Source organism: Rhinolophus sinicus, linkage group LG03, assembly GCF_036562045.2.
Source record: "Rhinolophus sinicus isolate RSC01 linkage group LG03, ASM3656204v1, whole genome shotgun sequence".
In the NCBI taxonomy this organism is placed as follows: Eukaryota; Metazoa; Chordata; class Mammalia; order Chiroptera; family Rhinolophidae; genus Rhinolophus; species Rhinolophus sinicus.
In genome coordinates this window covers 41,330,068-41,346,970 of record NC_133753.1, presented here as the reverse complement: position 1 = coordinate 41,346,970, position 16,903 = coordinate 41,330,068, and positions in this window count along the sequence as shown.

Genomic DNA, 16,903 nt, shown 5'->3' with positions numbered 1-16,903 from the left:
ATTTAAACCTCTTAAAGGAAATCACCAAATTATGCTAAGCTGCTTGTGCCCAGACGCCATAATGAGAACAATTCAATTGTGAAGGAGAAAGGGCATTAATTTAAGGTTTGTTGGCATGGCAAATAATAGATGACATCTCATCCATTTATATCCTATAATAAGTGTGTGTCATCCCAGCCTTTCCTCTAGTTCCTCTGACTCAAATTCATGCATTGTTCAAAACTTATTAAAATGCATTGAATGAGAGCACAGCAAACAACAAAAATAGAGGCAGTTTTTGATGCCAAGCCAAATAATTTTGGCTTTTCTTCCCAATGTGCATGTAAACAAACTGTCAGACACCCATATATGCGAATAGAAAATTATTCATAAAGGGGGATGATGACTGAGGTTCTCAGAACAGTTACAATAACAGCAGGGAATCAATTTACTGACATGTTGTCTGTGGAGGGCTGTTCCTTCACGTAGCATCATGTCACATTAGCAGATATTTCATTTCATATTGTCCACCACTAAACAAAAAACTCTTGTGTAAATTACAGTAATTAAAACCCAGTTCTTTCTAAGCAAATGTATTAAGCCTTTCTCATGTGCTGCTTCTTTCTCCATGAAAAAAGGAAAGTTGTAGAATAATTGTCCTGAAAGTTTGGGGGTCAGATCTTAGAGAATGATCATTGATAAAGCAGTTACATCTATTAAATAAGGGGTGTGGAGCACCAAAAGCTTAAAGGGGAGTTAGAAGAACCTGAATCTAGGGAGATGACAGCAATTAAAGCATAATTGGTCCTTCCGGGAGAAAGCTGCCCCTCCAGCCCTCGTCCTGAAGCCAGACAATTCAGCTCCTCCCTGTGTGTCCCTGGTGCCTTTCTAGCTGCTGCCCCAGTGCTGGAGCTCAGAGTGAATGAGTCCATCAGTCAGCAAGTCTGGGTGTGGACCTTTTAAAAGGAACGAACACCTGGGAATGCAGCCACCCTTCACTCACCCAATCACGATCTCCACTGGTTTTCACAGCCAGAAATTATGGACTTCTCTCCCCGGCACTGGAACCCTGGGCTTGGGAGCCTGGTGTGGGGCTGGGACCCCTTGCTCCTCCAGGGAGGACTTCTGCAGCTGAGATTTCTCTCCTGAATTTCAACCACAACAGGTCCTACAGAGTTCATGGCATTTTGTTCTGGAGGAGACTGCTCAGCCAGTCTCAGAAAGGTCTTGAAATACAAAACTCATCCACAGGAAGAAGGCAGCAAGTGTGCTATGTGAGCAAGCAACACCATCCTGCCATAAAGGAAAAAGGGACAAGGGAGCTGAGGGTTCAAAGCCAAGGGAACAGAAGACCAAGAGGGCACAACATACAGAGAGGGCTCCAAGCCATCCTTCAAACTCACCAGGGATTTTGGGTATAGTGCCTCTGAAGGCCATGGCGATGCCAGATACCCTGGATGTGAATCCCATGCAGAGAATACCATGGCATTTTGCACACCTCCATTGACCACTGGACTAAGTCCTCTCGTCCAGGGCTCCTTGCACACACAATGTGTACTTCTTGCACTGCTGTCACCTGCAGTTTGCTTGCAGCCTCTGGCTGATCTCCCCCACCATGTGGTCAGGCTCCCTGGACCTCAGCTTTGCCCAGTTCAGCATTTAAAATGCAGGGATCCCAGCTTGACCTCCCCAGAGTCTGATTGTAGCCCTGCCTTGATGTCCAAAATCTAAAGGGGCTTTACCTGATTGCATTTGCAGTGCCCCTTTTTGGATGGGGCAGCAGAGCGTTCTTAAAAAGTTCAAGCACCTCCTAGCCACCCTCCCGCTGGCCTTGGCTGATTTCCTCTGGGTTATCACTGCTGCTGGTGGTGCTGTGGCTGGAGGGAGAGTCCCCAGGGCAACACAGGGGGGCTGGGCTAAAGATGGTGGTGCTGGACCCGGTCTGTGCTTGGGAGTGGCGATCCTGGAGTCTGGGCTGGGCCTGGAAGTGGTCGTGCTGGACTCTGGGATGGCTGAAGGCCTGGTCCATGGGCTGCCCTGACTCATGGTCCATGGGCTGCTGCTCTGCCTGCTGGAAACAAGAGCATGCTGGCTGAACCTCCTGGGCTGGGGAGGGACTGTAGCTCCGGAGGTTAGGAGGATGGAAGGGCTTTACCTGGATGGTGTGACACTGGGCTTTGTTTTTGTGTGTGTTTAAGATGTGGTATGTGGCCACGACATTGTTGTATGTTTTGTTTGACAACATGTCCTGATGTCTTCCCAGTGAAAACCGAGATTCAGCATCTCCTGTGTCAACCAGAGGTCTATGACAACATAAGGCTTGAGTTCTTCCTCCTGGCCCACAGTTAGCCAAGGACCTGGCATAATGTCTTTTAGATTTTCTCTCGTCTGGGGGTTGAGGATTAGTAGTTTTTTTAGGAAGTTTTCTACTTCAAAGGATAAACAGAATGGCACGACCTATTCCCCGCTGAGTACCTTCTGCTTCAGCTCTCTCCAGTTCATTCCCTTGAAAGGGACAGTGTTTGTGACCATCTTGTACAGCAGCACTCCTGGCTCCATATGTCCATAGAAGGACCATCATATTTTTGGCCCAGGAAGAGTTCTGGGGCTGTATACACGGGGTTGCCACAAAATGTGCTCAACTGACAGCCATTGAACAGCCAAGTCCAAGGTCTGCAAGTGTAGCGTTCATCTGAGTGCCCAACAGCATGTTGTGCAGGTTCAGGTCCCCGTGAGCAATGCCCTTCTGGTGGCAGTAGTGCACTGCTGACACCAGCTGCCAGAAGATGCCATGGGCGTGTCCTCTGACATGCGGCTGTGGTCATGAAGGTAGTCCAGCATGTCCCCTCCAGCACAAGCTCCATAACTAGGAAGAGTGAGTGCGTCGTGTTGATCACATGAAATAGTTGGATGATGTTAGGGTGGTGTGAGACTGCCATGCCGTGGACCTCTCACAGGAGAGGTCTGTGAAGTCTGTCTGTAAGCGACCCGTTGATCTATGATTTTGATGGCCACATCTGTCCCCGTCAAAATGTGCTGGCCCAACACCACCTTGGCAAAGCTGCCCTTGCCAGTGTTTTCCAGGAGTTTGTAATGGCCACTGTGGGGCTCCTGGTCAACAGAGGTGTCTGTGAAGTCATGCGACATGGTGACCTGCTAACTAAGCTCACTGACAATACTAACTATGCCCACCCACTGTGCTAACAAACAACAACTATGCTAACTACGTGGACTAAATATGCTAACTGTATCAACAATATTACTAACTGTGCTAATAAACATTAATAACTATACTGACTACGCTGCCTAAATATACTAGCAATATTACCAAGTATGCTAATAAACAGTAACAATGCTAACTACACTGACTAAATACACCAACTGTACTAACAATACTAAATATACTAACTAAAAAATTTAAAGAAAAAAATGAGAAAAAATAATGAAAAAGAAAAAAATAAGAAAACAAATTATTGAGAAAATTAAAAGAATGAGGGGGAAAAAGAACAAAAGAATAATGGGAAAAGAAAGCAAAGAAAAATAAGAAAAAGGAAAATAATAAAAAAGAAAAACATGAGACAAAGAAAATAAGAGTGAAGGGAAAAAATAAAATGGAATAAAACAGGAGAAAACAAGCTAAAAGGTCCAAGTCCAACAGGTCACCACAAATCACCTTCCTGGACTATCAAGGACGAACAACTCAGCCCAGCCAAGGCCTTATATGGAAGTTTTTGGTAATTTCATCACACTGGTGCTTTATGGGTTCAGAGCCAGAAACTGATCAAATATGGCTAAGGATAAACTACAGTGCTTTTCTCAGTTTTTGGTTTCAAGACCTCTTTACTCTAAAAAATGGGGGGACCCCAAAGAGCATTTTGTTTATGTGGGATATTAAAGATTGATATTTACTTTATTAGAATTTAAAGTCTGTAGGATGTTTAAAAAAAAAAAATATGTATTAGAGTATTTTTCCAGGGGTGGGTAGTGTTGCATTTTGAAAAGCCCCTAAGACGTGATATGTTTCCACTCCCTTAGCCAAGAAATGGTGCAACCCTTTGAGAAACACTACTTGGGTGTATAATAAAGTAACTTTTTATGTAAAATGTTCAGTTAAAAGGTAACTACAAGAAATTATTCTTTAAAACCACCTTATGCTTATTAATACCCTAGATTAGCTGAGTTGTTTCCTCAGAAGATACTTTCAGGTGTGTGTATTCATTTTGGCTACCTTAAGCTTTTTTTTTTTTTTTTAATAAATGGAACCACGTTAAAGTGAAAGAAAAAACATAATTGGATTTTAAATGTGCTAAATAAATATATGTGAAAGATTTTGTTTTGATTGGATGAAGGGTTATAGATTCTAATTAATCCTTGAAACAAATCAGAAAATCAAAGTTTCAGTTGTGGCAAAGACTGCCACATGCCCCCCCAAATAGCCCCCCCATCTTCTGTGGTAATAGGATTTGTGGCTGGGTACATGGCCTCCCAGTTTGTCTACATATCTCAGGCTCCCTTATCAGCCAGCTGTGACCTATGACTAACTTCTGATAAAAGGGATATGTGCATCTTCCAGGCTGTGTCCCTAGAGAGAAGAGGCAGCACGTGCCCTCCAGTTCCCCTTCCCCCTCTCCATGGACTGAGGTGTGGATGAGGTTGTAGGTACAGGTAAAGGCAACACCTTAGTGACAAGAACCAATAAGGGAATCCTGGGTCCTGAGACTGTGGTGTTGGTAAAGCAGCTGCTAACTGCTCATACATCATCAGAAAAATAAACTATTTTGTATAAATAGTATTATTTAGATTATCTGTTAGAAGTTGAATTGTATATTCTATTAATGCAAAGTATATTGGTTAAAAAAAACCAAAAAACGAATGATGTAGAACTTCTAATCCTCTACAATAAGGGTTGGTAAATTATGGCCACAGGCCAAATCTAGCCTGCTGCTTGTTTTTATAAACAAAGTTTAATTGAAACACAGCCATGTTCATTCATTTATGCATTGTCTCTGGCTGCTTGCACCCTGTAACACCAGAACTGAAGAGTTGTGACAGAGAATGTATGGCCTGCAGAGTCCAAAATGTTTACTGTCTGTCCCATAACAGAAAAAGTGTCCTTACTGTAGAGGGAAAGAAAAAGAAAACCTGGTCATCCAGTACAAGTCAGCAACGAGGGAGAGACAACAGCAAATGGGAAATCATGAAAAAGAGAATTAAAAAAAGAAGCTAGGAATATGACTAAATATATTGGTGGTTAAAATAAATGTGAGTAGGCTAAAGTCCTCCCCTAAATGTGTTCACATTCGTCAGGTAAGATGCGTCAAGCCTGGAGTTGTTAGGAAATTTGGGGCATTTAGACAAAGAATAAGAGAATTTCAGAGGAGCAACAACAGAAGGAATTTCGTATGGGTAGAATTTTACCAGGAAAGGAAGAACTTTAATTTCAAGAAAGTCTGTGTGCAAAATTCCCAGTATATCTGTTAGTAAGCTGAGTAAGAGAATAAGTTATCATTTCAGCTGAAAAGGAAGAGACTGAGAGACAGGCAGTCTCGTTTCTTCAGTGATCCACAGAACCCTTGGCGAAATATTCTCAAGGCAGGAGGCGGGAGGGGGGCTATTGGGGAGGTAGAAGTGATGTACCAGTAAAAGTCAGTTCTACCAAAAACACATGCCAAGTTCAATTCAATGGGCCAAGTGCTTGGAAATCACCTAATCAGTATATACTGTCTACCCTACCATTCCCTTAGATTTTAATAAAAAATTGTACGCTTAAGTATCTTGTGGAGCTCTTACCACTGGAGAAATACAAAGGAGCCATGATTCCAGTGATGGGTAAAGCAGAAACTCTCATCCTCTGGGGTTAGGCAAGGCGGAAATAGTGAGCAAGCGGTCATTCTTGAAGCTTTTCTGGGCTCATCCTGTTGTTGTGCTGTCTGCAGGGGCATGCTAGCATTCTTGTCACTCTCTCTGGTCTTGGTCGTGGCTTCTACCAGGGGGACCTGACTGACTGTACTTCCTTCTAATGCCAGCAGCTGTTATGATGTCATCTCCCCAGCCTGAATCACTTGAACCAGAAAAGATTACACAAACTCCCTAATTATTTTCAGAGCCAAATAAGAGAATGCTGACATGAGATGAGCAGCTGCTGGGGCAGGTACAGTGAAGGGGATGAAGATGCAGAGATGATGATATCTTGACTCCCCTCTCATGTCTCCTTAGGACTATCAGTCTCAAAATTGTGATAGAGTAACACTCTTTAAATCCAGCGTCAGGGTGAATTTTTACCGGATATCAGAGGTTATACTTTGAAGAACCGGTCTTATTATCAGTTCATTCAATAAATATGTCCTAAGTGTCACCTGTCAGGTAGTGTTAGGTAATGAGGTTGCCAAGATAGATAAGATGTGTCCCCTGACATTGATAACTTACATCTAATAGAGATACAAAAATTCAGGAATAAAACTCCCTCCATTCTCCTCCCACAACTTTTCCCTTAGTGTTCAAATATAGACAAATATACATGACAGGGTGCCAACTGTTGGTCATGTAATTTAGTTCTACAGTTATTACAATACCTGGGTTGGAGTAGACCCTAAAAACATGGGTCCATTTCTGCTGCTAGAATCAGCTGTCTTTGAATGCAAGGGGACAGAAAATAAGTCTCATACTATTATAAGCTAAATCTGTTTTGCTGGTATTTTAGCACTACCAAAACGTACAGGTAAAGGGAAAATTTAGCCTGGGTTAAAAAAAATCAGTTCTGTGTCCCTTAAAGTCAGTAACGCTTGAGTAATATACTAATGAAAAATTACAATATTGCAGTCTGGGAGTGACTCGAGCTCACTTGTTAAATGTTTTAGAGAGTTTTAGTTTGTTTCTGGATTACTAATGATTTCCTGAAACACACATACACATACACAGACACACAAACAACAAACAAACAAAAAATCCCCCCAAAAACTCTACTTTCAAACGTCCAGTAAAAGGAAGGAAGGTTAATCAAGAAGCTTTGAGACCAATTTTCCTGTCTTAGAGGTGCAATTTTCATTGACCACGTTCAGAGTCATGTTTACTCACTTTTAGGGCCTCTATACTAATGGTCTTAGGAGAAATGTGTTTTTTTTTTGTTTTGTTTTTTTTTTTACCAGGGGTCAGATCAAGTCTTCCTAGAAGTTAGGAGAATGTAAAATATGAATTTGATTGTAAAACGTCATTCCTCCCAGAACCATACGGAAACAAATGACCAGCAGTAGTTATCATGATTGATAATTTGGCATGACGCGATCTTGGAGATTATTTTGGACTGGCTGTCTTTTAGTGTCCCCCAAATCACACTCTCAGGGTGCTGCTTTTACAGGCCCACCCTGAGGCTTGACCCTGGGAAACTCTGCTTGTTTTGACTGTGTCAGGAAGGGAGAATTGGCTGAACTCTCCTAGGAGCTGGGAGAGTTGGCTTAAAACAGCTATTCAAGATGAATGTGAAAAGCATGACGATTTATAATCTAGTCTAGCCTGGAAGGTTATGCAGGGAGATCCTATGAGGGGAGGAGTTGGAAGAGAAACTCATCAACAAACTCCTCTGATATAAATATTCAAACCTAGTTTTCATTGGTCCAAATGCTATTTTTGTGTCTCAAATCAGGTCCTTCAGGGGAAAAAAAAACCAGGGCAGCTAGGGCATGCCTGTGACTATCTGGGATGTTATAATGGTTCTAGTTCTAAGGAAAGGTTCTGTTTCTTTTATTCACCACCCCCAACTTAATTCTTGGCTAGCTCCCACTTAACTTAGAAGAGAACCTTCATTTAAAAGGCACCTTCGCTGTGGATCTCCTTTATATGATGTAAAATGGCCTCTTTTTGAATTTAATTCTGCACAGCTGGACAAGCAAGGGGGGCGGTACAGGTTGCCACAGAAACTGCTGTTAGTGCTAGGATGCTTTATACTTTGCTCCTAAAAATAAGATGTTAAATGTACCCAGGGTGTGATTAGCGCAGCACAGAAGGGAATTTCTAAAAGGAGAGCCAAGCGGCTGCCCCCACAGGAACGGGGGTGTCTTCATAGCTGGAGGACAGGACAGAAATCAGGGAGCAGCTGCTCAGCACGGTTCCTCCCCGAAAAGGTGCAGGGAAAGACAAATGGGAAAGTGGCTTTTGAAAAAGGAAACAGTCTCCCATCAAGCATAATTCATATACATTTCAATGTTGGGATGTCCTGAGATTACCTAGGAAGGAAACAGAACTGTTCTCCCCAACCTACAAAAAAGCCCTAGAAACCTGGCCAGGAGACAGGATTAGAACACTGTAGTCCAGTGCCCTGCCCAGTACAGGATGCTGTCACACACCGCCCTTGGCAGGTGGTCCCCCAGTCGGCCTGGGCGCATTCAGTGACCTTTACTTCCTTAGGAGATATCTGACAAACTGGACGTCTCTCTCTCGACATATTGTTGTAGTTTGCCTTTCTGTAACTTGTAACTTCCACTCACTTGCTTTTGTTTACCTTCTGGAGCAGCCAAGAAAAGTCAATTGCCACATTTTTTTTTTTTTTGGCTTACTATGATAATTCTTCACTTACTATCAAAATGAAGCTATTAGCCCAGTGTCTGCGCACAGCTCAGGGAGGCTGACCAAACTGACCAATCAGTTTCACAGATCTCTGGCTTCGCTGCAAAATGAAATGTCATCAAAATTGTTCACTTGTGGTTACAGACAGAAAATCTGTATGTGTTTCCACATCTGCCACTGTCAGGCACTGTGCTAGGTGTATTTTCCTTATGTCACTTCATCCATTTACATGAGTCAAGGACCTTTATCATCCCCATTTTATAGAGGAAATTCCGTTCAGTCTGAATGGGAGCATCCTCCTGGGCGTGTGCAGAGTCCCGGGGTGGGGCATAGAGTTCTGCGTCAGAGGGGTGGAGCTGGAACACCAGTTACGCCACTTGCTAAATTTATGATCTTGGATAAGTTATGTAACCTCTTTAAACATATGGTTTCTCATCTCTGAAAACTGAGATGATAAAATGTTAGTAGAAGTAAAGACAATTATGTGCTTAAAATGTCAAACGTATAGTGGGTGCTCAATAAACCCTAGTTCTCCTTCCCTTCCCTTGCAAACCTAGACTTCCCCACTGTTGTAGAGCAGAGCTGTCAATCAGAAGTCACCTTAGATCCATATGCAATTAAGCCTGGAGAAGCTACCTGTAGGGGTATTAAAAGTCATTCTGAGCAAATGAACCATTAAATGACTAAATCCTTTGTAAGCATAATATAGTGAAATGATGTGAGCTGTTAACATAAAAGAACTAACCTCCTCCAAGGAGATGATATGGAGATCTCACTATTAAAATGGAAGGAAAAAGTAAGTATGTAGTGCATACCATTGAAGCAAAGGTTGAAATAGTCTTGCTGTGTTAGGTCTGAGATTCCCTATTGTGACTGCTACTTCTCATCCTTCCATCTCCCCAGGAGGCACTGTACCTCGCCTGTTCTTTATACCCCTGGAGGGACAGCCAGCCAGTCCTGGGCTCAAAGCCCCTTGGGCCTTTTGCCTTCACTTTCTTCCTACCTGCACGGACCCCACAGACAGCCTTTTCAGTGAGACTCAGACCCTTTCGTCATGATTCCCTCCCTGGGCCCCAGCTCTAGACAAAGCCACCCACTTCCTATTCCCAGTAGCTCATTTCAGTAAGAGGACAAGGGAAGCCTGGGATAGACAGGGAGGTCTCCTCCTGACCTTCAGGGGAACCTAATAAATCTAAATTCTCAGGGATGATAATATTGATTAAGGTGTCACTATTTTTATATAAGAATGAAACGTTTAAATAACAAAGACACTTGTATTTTGAAACTCACGTGTAGTTCTGTGGTAGACACCCCAGGGTTTTAAATCCTGATTTGGACAGTTTGAGTGCAGACATGGACCACTAGCTTAATCTATCTGGGCCTTGACCAACACAGACATTGAATTCTCTTACAACAACGCAATGATCCTGGATGGGTTGTTCTGCTCCGCAGAACCAACCATCAGCCCAGGCCAGCAGGATGGCTCTGCCACCCTCAACATGAAGCCTCACCATCACCATTCATCACCTGTGAGCGCTATTTTCAAACACCTATGAGGAAAGGTTAGAAAGAGTACATAAGCCCAGGATAAGATATCTGCTTTTAACCAATAATGCCAGGGTTGCACATGTTGCTTCTGCTCTCATTCCACTGATTAGCACTTAATCACACAGACGCATCAAGTTAATTCTAAGGAAGGTTGAAAATAATAAAATCTTCAGTTGATAAGCAATGTGCCCAGAAAGGAGAGAATGGATGTGAGGAGAAAATCAGGACTCTCCACTATAAAACCCTGTAAGATAGTCATAGTATTAGCTCCATTTTACAGATTAAAAAAATCCAGGAGGCACGGAGAGGTTAAGTAACTTGTCCAAAGAAACAAAGTTAACAATGGTGGGGCCAGCATTTGAACCCTGGACAGGATGGTTCCAGATGGTTTGCTCCTACCTACAACACTGTTCTGCCCTCTCAGAATCTGTGTATTGTGATCATTTACTTTTTTCTCTCCACTGTGCTATATAAGCTCCTTGAGGATAAAATTTCATTCATTTTTAAATTTCCTACATTGCAGCACTGCATATAAAGAGTGTGTCAGTTAGTTCTTAGTTTGCAAGCGACAGAATTGCAAACTCTAGCTAGTTTAAGCAGAAAAGAAATGTAGCAAATAATTTTGGTTGCACAGACTCTTCCCCAGGACCAGAGAATCAGCTTTGAAGGTTATGAAGCCCCAAGCAACGTGCAGATCCTACAACAGGATGATCCTGTGGAGTCACCAGATGGAGGCCATACTGTAGCTCCCTGCTGCCCCTGAAAACAAATAATTTATAGCAGAGCCTTGGCCCCTGCTGCCTCTGGAAGGCCATGTTTCTGCAGTCACTTCCTCCAGAATGAAATTGTGTAGTGCTAGCTTAGGTGAGTCACCCGTTTCTGAACTGCAGTGTTTCATGAGTATGCCTGGTAGTGTGGCCGCTATACATGCTGGTGCCTAGTTGCATGGGAGGTGAAAGTTTCTGGCTACTGTCATGGGAAGGACAGGACTCAACAGACGGAGAATTTCCCAATACTCTAGGGAGAGGGTTCCAAGGGGTAGGGTGGCCAAAATTATTTTAACCATCTACCTCATGGGGGCTTGAATAAAGTGTCTTTTTCCTCCTAATTTTCCTAAATCCTTTTGTGCCTGAGAAGTGGAGTGCTGGAAATACTTCCTGAAACTACTTAAGAAGAAATTTAAGAAGAAAGTTTAGAACTTTCCAATTCTAGAGTTTTTAGGCATTGATTTGGTAGGACAAAGTAACCTAGCCCATTTAGGTTCCATAAGAAGTAATTAGCAACTTAAATGATGCCTGAGTCTTAAAATGGACTTCAGTCTCTTCCATGTCTGCCTTACCTCACTTAAAAAAGAAAAAAGTAGTTGTTTTCCTTCTTGTTTTATCTTCGAAACCTAGTGATAGCTATCTACTGAAAGCAACGTTTCACTTTTCTTATTGATATTTTACTAATTCACAAATTCATCTAAAAAAGAAAATGTAAGTGAAAAGAATATTGAATTAGCATACTATATAAAAGTTCTTTGAAAACATTGATAGAAATAGCAATTATTGTTATATATTATTATAGTAAAATGAGATTTATTAACCAAATGCATCCTAATAATCTATTATATTGATCAGAAATTTAGAGATACAGCCAACTTCTAGAAATTTGCCTTAGTTTGGGTTCCCCAGTAGCAGACAATGTCTCAAGTGCAGGTAGTTGATTGATTTGGGAGGCAAAAAGGACCAAAAAGAGAGTGAAGAAATGAGACAAAAGAGGGAAGGCAGCCAATCAATAGTGTATTAGCAAGCTAGCTTTCAATGTGGGGGGCTGAGCTTAATCCCACGGGAGGAACTGGAGAGCAGGTTTAGATCTCACACCTCAGAGTTATCCCACCTAAAGAGTGAGGGAGTGCATGGGGGCTGCTCTCAGGGAGTGTTCATTTTCCCGCCTGCTGACCATCACAAAGCCACGGTAGTAAAATCTCATCCTGCTGGTACGGGCAGCAAGAGTTCTTGTCCTCAAGAAATGGAGGTGCTGGCAGAAAAAACTATGCTAGAGTAACCTGGTGAGGGTGGGGTCTGTGGGCAGGACACGGAGAGTGTCTGCTACCGTGATTTTGTAACTGATCCAAACCTCTTAGAAACTCGACTTACATAAGATGTTGACCTAGTAGAGTTAATCTCTTTATGTGCTAGGACAAATATGTGGGTCAGATGTTTTCTAAAGTTTCTGTGATATTCTTCAGGTTCCTCACTTGCTTAAACTCTGTGGCCAGAGGTATGCTTGCTTATTGTTACTATTACAATATAAATGGAATGTTTAATGCTTCTTCTATGTAGAAACACTCAAGTTCTAGGGTATTATTTGTGGCACGTGGTATCAAAATATCTGATTTCTTGGTAGGATCTTTTGGGATGTTATTATGACTCCATTCCAGTATATTTTATTGCAGTAATTTTCTTAAGCCACAAATAAGAAAAGGTGTTTGTTATATTAGAGAAGCTCATTTTGGAGAAAGTGGATATAGGGAGCTATTACAGAAGCATTTTTCTTAAGAAATCACTCTGGGCCTACGGTTTGACTACAGTGTTTCCCCGAAAAGAAGACCAGGTCTTATATTAAGATTTGCTCCAAAAGACGCATTAGGGCTTATATTCAGGGGATGTCATCCTGAAAAATCATGCTAGGGCTGATTTTCTGGTTAGGTCTTATTTATGGGGAAACACAGTATGAAGAACAGACGTAAATGTTTGTCTGGTTACTGCCTTTTGGGGGGCCAGGGACATTAAGTTTACAAGATTCTTCATCTGATAAGTATCTGATCTTGATTTTTGAGATGGGCGAGATCTGAAGCTGGAGATGGAATGGCCTCGTGGTTCCCTTCTGATGGGCTTTGGCTCCGTTCTGCCTCTGCTAAGCGGGTGAACACGGCTATGTCCTTTCCTATGCGGCTCTACCTTCTTTCTGTTAGTTTCTTTCTCTCCTCTTCTGTCCTCTCCCTTGTTCTCTTTTCCCTTCCTTTATTTCCTATCTTCTGTCTTCTTGGTTCTTCCTTCTTTATCTCCCTCTATTTCTCCTAGGGATGGGATATTCTCCTAGTCTTTTTCTTCCACCTTTACTGGTTAATAACATCTGGAATGGAAAAACTCCCGCCTTTGTGCCAGTTGTTTTTATCAGGGTTACATTCTCTTTCTTGGTAAAGTGGTTGGGATTGTTCCGTGGCCTTAGAAAAACAAGTAGTGAGAACTTTTTTAGCTTCTCTTCTATCTAGGGTTGCCACGTCTTAGATAAAAAAATATAGCACACACGGTTAAATTTCAGTTTCAGATAAACAGCAAATAATTATTAGTAAAAGTATGTCCCATGTAATATCTGGGACACACTTGTGCTAAAGATATTTGTTGCTTATCTGAAATTCAAATTTAACTGGACAACCTGTATTTTATTTGGGGACTCTAGCCTTAACCCACTTCAAAATCTGCTCTTGCTTTACTATGTGATTGGCCTACTAGCAATAACTGCAGTTCAATTTCCATTTCTAGCTCTTAAAGCCAAGGAGATACCAGGATAATCTCATTATTTATGGTGAAAATGCAATCATTACAGCAAGAATTACTTCATTTGAGAAAGTTTTTCCTTGACTTTTGAAACTGAAGTATTTCTAGGGTTATGTGAAATAATAAAATGAAGAGTGTAATTATTATGGTGTCAAGTTGTGGAATGGAAATTAAAAAGTGATTGCTAAAGGCAATTCTCATCCATCACATATGGCCTTTGTGATTACCTTGTGTGTGATCCGTAAACCTGAATATTTCGATATATACTCAAGGACTTCTGTATAGTGTCAATAAAGAGAATTTAATATGTCTCAGATACTGGCATACAACAATGATACTTTTATATTTTTCCATTTTTTATCTTTGCATCTTTATCATTTATTGTGCTTAATTTTAGAAATTTAATAGTTGATGGTATTGAAATTCTCAAAGTCTGCCCTGCCAATCATCCTTTCTTCTTGCCCTGTCCTCCTCATGGGTGATTCTAGGGAGAGCTATACATTAAAGAAAAAAATAACAAATAAAAAACAAGGTAATACTATCTCATTATCTGGGCCAATGCCTCTATTGTCGAGCTGTGATAAAGATGGTTTGGACCCTGTGATTCAGACTTGAACTGCGTGAGGTCCCTACCTCCGAGTGGTGTTGAAGTCTGAATAGGGTGAGGCAAATATCCATGCAGGAGGGCAGGCCGGAATGAGGTATTAGAGCATTAGCAGAAAGAGGAGGGCATCTATTTGGAAGGAAGAACTGAGGTCAGGTATTGGAGCCCAAGTGGGGTGAGGAGGGTGTCCATAAAGAGCAGAGGTCAACAACGGCAATATGAAATAGGTTATATACAGGGAAATTATAAATTTCCTATAAGCAAATTTATTAAGGATAATGGGAACCAGGCTTCTCACTGTTGGAGAAAGGAGTTACAAACATGGAAAGGGAAAAACTAGAATGAATGCCAGGATGTTGGACTGGAAATGGAAACATTGGTGTAAACTCATGAGTGTGTGTATGGGTGTGTGTGTGTGTGTGTGTGTGTGTGTGTGTGTGTGTGTGTGTGTATACACCCTTGCTCAGCTCACTGAGAGGATATGGGAACAAAAATGTTCTGTGGAAGAGGCATGTGAATGGACTTACTAAAGTGGCAACAAAGTGTGAGATCTTCATAATGCACCTGAGTGCCCACCAGGGAGCATCCACGAAGCACTAAATAACCAAATAGATAGGATGATTTGGCCAGTAGATGTTAGCCAGCTTCATTATTGCCCACTCCAGTGCTTACCCTATGGGCTTAAGAACAGAGTAGCCATAGAAGCAGAGATGGAGACCATGTATGGCCCAACAGAAGATCAAGCCATTCCTGTGGCTGAATGTCTCACCTCCCAGGAACAGAAACCCAAATTGACTCCCTGATATGGTACCATTCCTTGAGCAAACACACAAGCTAACTGCTGGCAGGGTGATTCCATCAGGAGCCTTCTACCCTGGGAACATCAATGATTCATATTGATCAAGACTGACACATAATGAAGAGATCCAAGATGGTAAACACTGTTCCTACTTCCTTCTATGAGCAAATTAAAATTACAACAAAATTATGTAACAGTCAAACTGGGGAACTGTCTGAAGTCTGGCTGAACAGAAGTTTTATAACTAAGGTTACAAAGAAGCCATGTCGAGACTGGTAGGAGGGGCAGAGACGCGGAACTGGCTAACTGCAAACCTCTGTGTGGCGGTTGAGAACCGGGAGGGATGTCTTGGCTGTAGAAGCTCACCCCAGAGGAGTGAGGGACCCCAGCCCCACACTAACCTCCCCAGCCCAGAGCACTGGTGCCAGGAAAAGGAGCCCCCAGGATATCTGGCTGTGAAAAACAGTGGGGATTCTGACCATCTAGGTGGGTCGGAAGGTGGCGGAAAACCCAGACATCCTCTTAAAGGGCCCAAGCACAGACTCTCTCCCAGGCACTCACCTTGGGCTCCAGCGGAGGGACAGTAACTCAGCAGGTGTTTGAGACTTACGGAGGGCAGTCTGAGTTGTGTTGCTTCGGGTTGAGGGCTGGAGAACAGTCTCCATTTCCCTATGAGGAGGTCCTCCTCCCGTGAGCTGGAAGATAGGTGCCATCTTTCCCATGTTGAGCCCACCCCCCATGCTTTACAGCCAAACCTGATCTGATTGGTCTGGTGAGCTCTGCAGCTCCGCCCTGATAACTCATTGGACCCCCACCCCACCCAATTCCCCCAATGCTGGAGGCACTTTCTCCAAGAGTAGTCAGCCCTGCCCGCATTGCACTCTTTCTTGGACAACTATCAGTCCGACAGACCCCACCCAGGTGGGCAGCGACTGGCCTCAGTGTGCTCTGAGACTTTTACTGAGTAGCTTTAGGCTCAGCACTGGCACCAAACCAGAATTTACATTAACCTGGTGACCACAACTCTTGCATTCTAGTCACTCCCTGAGACCCTGCCTCATCCAACTAGTATATTGTATGAGGCTTTATCAGTGGCTGAACCTTAAAGGGAGCTGGCAGGTGGCAGCAGGCCTCTAACATTCCTTATAATACTGGTTTGGTGGTGATGAAATCCTCTAGCATTTTCTTGTCTGGGAAGCTCTTTATCCGTCTTTCTATTCTAAATGATAGCTTTGCTGGGTAGAATAATCTTGGCTGTAGGTCCTTGCTTTTCATTACATTGAATATTTTGTGCCAATCCCTTCTGACCTGCAAAGTTTCTATTGAGAAATCAGTGGACAATCTTATAATAGCTCCCTTATAAGTTACTAGTTGCCTTTCTCTTGGTGCTTTTAGAATTCTCCCTTTGTCTTTATTCTTTGGCATTTTAAGTATAATGTGTCTTGGTGGGGCCTGTTTGGATTCATCTTGTTTGGGACTCTGTGCTTCCTGGACTTGTGTGTCTATTTTCTTCACCAGTTTAGGAAAGGTTTCAGTCATTATGTCTTCAAATAGGTTCTCAACAAGGCGATAATTGATGTTCATTGCCATCCTTCTTTAACACCTATTCTTGATGTTCCACGTCCTTGGCTACTACTTCCACTAGTCTCAGTGGCTTGTTTGCTGGGGTGACCTGGACCCACATCACTGAAGGGTCTGGGATCCACCTTCCTATGCCTTATGCTGCAATGAAGTTCATTGTACTTCTTAATCCCTTCTACTTTTTCACTTATCGCCAATCCCCCTCCCTTCTGGCAACTATCAGTATGTTCTCTAGATCTATGAGTTTGTTTCTGTTTTGTTTGTTTATTTTGTCTTTAAATTCCATAT